Genomic DNA, 4,920 nt, shown 5'->3' on the forward strand with positions numbered 1-4,920 from the left:
GTCTGACTTTTCCTATTTGGAGTCTCACATTTCTCCTTTCTGCCCAAGTCCACCGGTTCATATCCTTAATCTTAAAACTGGCGGCAGAATTCCAGTTTAAGATGCATACAGTATTTCCTCTGCCTCCCCGGATCCCAGTAAAGGATAATAAAAGGACAAAAAAGGTATGGATGCACAACAGAGAGAATGAGAGAGGAACATCAGCTACCAAGAAGACTAAAGACATATTTAGAAGATGGGAAGCTGATGGAGGAAGGTGAGGAAATCACAAATGGGACATGCCGAATGGGACACCTCTGACTCAGAGAGACAGGGGTGTGAGGCAGGGAACTGAAAATGGACATTGGTAGGGAGACCCTTCCCCCCCTCAACACACACACCAGCCAGACACATAACACCTCATACAGTGGAGGTCTACTCCTAGGGAAATGGGAAAAACCCAAGGATCCGGGACACAAAGTAAAACACAGGGTAGGAGTGAGGTGTGACACCACCAAGGAAAATCGGTGAAAGTAAGATTGAACCCCTAGTCCACACATATATTGCGCTTTTACCCCAGGTTTGAAGCTGGAAGTTTCCTCTCTGGAAAAATGAAATGGCTCTAAAGACCCCCACGTAGTACCACTTGAAGTCCTATGGGAAAAGTGCCGGTGGGGGAGGGGCGCCTGAGTGGCTCAGTCAGTTGAGTGTCTTTTGGCTCAGGTCCTGATCCCAAGGTTGTGGGACTGAGTCCCGTATTGGAGCCTGCTTAGGATTCCCTCTCTTCTTCCCTGCTCTCACCCACTTTCTCTCTCTCAATCTAAAAAAAAAAAAAAAAAAAGCCAGAGAACTCCAGGCTGGTGAACACATGGAGGGTGTGGGAGGGGGCGTGCCCAAGTGGGCACGGCAGCCCCACATCTTCCCTCCGATACCTTGCTCCATGTATCTCTTCCATTAGGCCCTTCTTGAGTTATGCCTGAAAGGCAAAGCCATCTATTGCTGAGATCACTCCTGCTTTTGGAACCTGACAGATCAAACTGCAGATCAAGACTGCAAATCCAAGTGGCCTTCCCCTGGGAGACATTTTCATACAATGCAATGATGACTAATTAGTAATGACTACTTGGGCATCTAGAAATGTGCCAGTATCTCTTAACTATTATAATTGTTTTGCTGGAACGGAACCAGGAGGTGACCTGTGATGTCACAGAAAGATAGATGTCTTTGTCCCTTGTTCCTGACGTAGAGTTCCTAAATCCCTTGTATTTCCTGAGAGACGCGATAGGGCCATCTTTTATTCTTTGTAAAAATTTTTAATGTTTATTTTCGAGAGAGAGCACGAGCAGGGGAGGGGCAGAGAGAGGACAGAAGAACCAAAGCAGGCTCTGTGCTGTCAACACAGAGCCTGATGTGGGGCTCGAACTCACAAACCCGGAGATCATGACCTGAGCTGAAGTTGGACGCTTAACCAACTGAGCCACCCAGGCACCCCACATTTTATTCAAATGAGGAGCTCTTGGCAGCTTCTATATAGCTGCAGAATGGGGGCTGCTTAACAGAAAGACCAAGGCTTGATTAGAAACTTGGAACTTTAGCCCTACCCCCAACCTCTGGGGAGGGAAGAGGGACGAGAGGTGAACCATCACCAATGGTCAGTGATTTCATCAATCATGCCTACGCAGTAAAACCCCATTAAAGAAAAAAAAAAAGAAAAAAAGAAAAAAAAGAACAAAACAAACCCAAACTGTAGGATTGGGAGAGCTTCCAGTTGGTGAGCACATCAAGGTGCTGGGGTGGGGGGGTGTGCCCAGAGAGGGGGTGAAAGCTCCAAGCACCCTCCCTACCCCCATAGCTGCAAGCAGCTCATTTTAACAGTCCTGCACTACTGTGCAAAGTGAGGATTGCCTGGGGACAGAGTAACAGCTTTCTTTTTGTTTTGTTTTGTTTTTGGTGACATTGAGAAGGAATTGAACATGCTGTATTTAAAGGAACAGACTTGTAGGAGCACAACGACCACTTTCAGAGCTGACAATTTTGTGACGAGAAAGAACCAGGGACCTGATCTATCTTATAATTTACACTAGATCAGAAAATTAGACTCACGTTTCTGCCTATCAACTGTCTACCTTTTATGCTTCTCTCAAAATACAACATCCATGATGATGAATACATTTTTTAAAGTTCGTCAAAGTATTAAAAACTTCTATTGTTAAATGCAGACAATGAAAAAAAATAGTAAAACTAATATTTGGTAGACTGTAACTTAAAACATTAACATCACTGAGAATCAAGTGTTTCATTTGTGAAAAAAAACAGTGCTTGCCTCTTTTCCTTGTATGACACAGAGCAAGCTTCCTTTCTACACCTTGGCAAGTTGTCTGACTCCCCAAGCTTGGATTCACCTCCAACACTATCATTTGGCCTTTCAATGTTACAAAGTACCTCCAGGAGTCCCTTTAACGTGAAGTTTGCTACCAGTGTCCCCTCCTCTGGGACATCTCCATCTTTTTCCTCATCGTGTCCATAAGCTCGCTTTTGCTCCTTCTCTGGCTGCGTATCCAGTCTCCAGAAAGCAAGTGTCACCATTGTCTCCTCACCTGTTTCTCCTGCGGCTCCACTCGCATCCTAGCATCCTATTCAAACGTCACTTCCAACCTTATCACGGACGCTTACATGTTGCACTTTCCTCTTTGTTGCTTGATCCTCCTTTGTCTACTTTTGTAAAATGTCATGTGGGTTTATCCCTGGGAGGCTAAGAGGCAACACAAGTGCACCCTTGGCCACCTGTGCGTGAACGGAGATGTGCCACGACCCACCACCAGACTTTCAGTGACAGCTGGTCACTAAGTATCGTGTAGGGATTTGTGGACAGGAGAGCTGGCAGCAAAGTTGCTACTTCCTGCCATTACTCACAGTTAACAACACTTTTAGTAACTGAAATGTGGACAGTGTGGCTGAGAAACTGCTACCTTGAGCACTGAAATCCAGGCATAGCAAGAACGGCCCTTACAACCGAAATCCACACACGGCAAGAAAAGCCTGCACTTGGCACTGAGAACTGCCAGGTCCCCACCTATCCCTCCATGCATGGGACTGCAATTTAATGCAATATGAGGGATGCTACTGCCTGCACCCTGGTGATCCTTTGAGGGCTGAAACAGCAGAGGAAGTGACTTAAATGACTTCTATGAAGTACACCTCTGAAATTGATTCCATTCGCTATATAAGAAGAAAAGGGTGGGGGGGGAAGGTAGCAACATAGTTTCAAATCCTGTACAAGTACTAGCAGTAATGACTTACTTTTGGCCTTCGCAGTGGAAACTACTGCTAACCTGTGTTCTCCTTTCTTAAAACTCTCAATTATGTTCCACACATAATTCAAAGTCTTTAATGGATACATTACTCCATCTGCTAATATTGTAGATTGTCAAAAATAGGTCAGGGTAAAACATTTTGGTCTTCTGAAAACGGGACCTGTTTGCTCAGAATTTTGTTAATCGAAATGAGTTTACAAAAACTAAATTCATTCTTTTTGTACTGGAAAGTATCATAAAACCAGAAATGTCCTTTTTTGTATACCAATGATCCCACAAGGAAACAATGTAAAAATGAATTTTTTTCCTGCTTAAGACTACACAGTTCTCAGATATTCTAGCCTCCTTAAAATAGTTTCTAAACTGGAACGGAGAGATGGAGGACAGGTAAACTTCCCTATCTACACGGAGTAAAACCCAACATGCAACGTGGCCCACCCACCCACGTCCAACCTATGCGTAGCTTCCAGGCAGCATCCGAGTACCTCTCAAGTATGTACCACCAAGGCTGACGTGAAGAAACTCCCCCCAGCAAAATAATTCTAAGCAGATATAAACTCCTATCATATGGCAGGCAACAGTCTAAGCATTTACATATATTAACTCACTTAATGCTGACATTTGGGTAGATATTATTCTCATGTATATAAAAAGATGACAAAGCACAGAAAAATTAATGTGCCCAGGGTCAAACAACAAGCAGCAGAAACAGGTGTCAAACCCAGCAGTCTGGCCCAAGTCTGTGCTCTTGACCCACACGGCTCAACATGAAAAAGGGGGATCATAATGCACAGGTGGGGCAGGGGAAAACCCAAGGAAACAGAATGAAGGGAACAGAAGAAAAGTCTTAAAAAAACCAAAACTATAATTCACATTATGAGATAAAAGAACAAAGAATGTTTAGAATAAAATGGAAAATGAAAGCTAAAATAAATACTTGATAAATGATTAGACAAAGAATCAAAAGAATCTTTCCCCTAAAGTAGAACGAAAACACAAACTTAGAAGATCACTGGAAGGGTTTCACAATCTAACAAAAATTCCAGAATTAGATCACTGGAAGGGTTTCACAATCTAACAAAAATTCCAGAATTAGAACAAAGAAAATAGGGAGAACTTATCAAATAAAATTTGCCAGAACTGAAGAACCTGCATCCTTCTCAACACTCTAATTAATAAAAACAGGCCCACACCAAGGCATGTTATCATGGAATTTCAGATCGTTGGGTGAAGAAAAGCTTCCAGAAAGAAGGAAAGGGAAGGGCAGTGACTTCTCAGTGGGGAGAGGAGGCAGCAAAACAGAGAAGCAATGCCTACAACATTGTCGGGACAATACCCATCAGCCAAACTAAAGGCAACTGCAGAAATGTAGGAAGTTCTCAAGTTCCCCTTCCTTAGAAGATACCAGAAGATGGTACACACCAAAGGAAGGCATAAGCTAAGATGTAGCTATGATGCAGATGGTATAGAAGACACAAGGTGACAGCTGCATGACAGATCTAGGTTGGAGCAGAGAAGTATAAGCTGGTTAAAATGACATAGGTCTAAGGAAAAATAAAGATATACAAGGAAAATTAGGCACACAGGAAAATAAGGGTGATAATCAACTCAAGGAAAACCCAAAAGC

The sequence above is a fragment of the Acinonyx jubatus genome, chromosome C1, assembly GCF_027475565.1.
Source record: "Acinonyx jubatus isolate Ajub_Pintada_27869175 chromosome C1, VMU_Ajub_asm_v1.0, whole genome shotgun sequence".
Lineage (NCBI taxonomy): Eukaryota > Metazoa > Chordata > Mammalia > Carnivora > Felidae > Acinonyx > Acinonyx jubatus.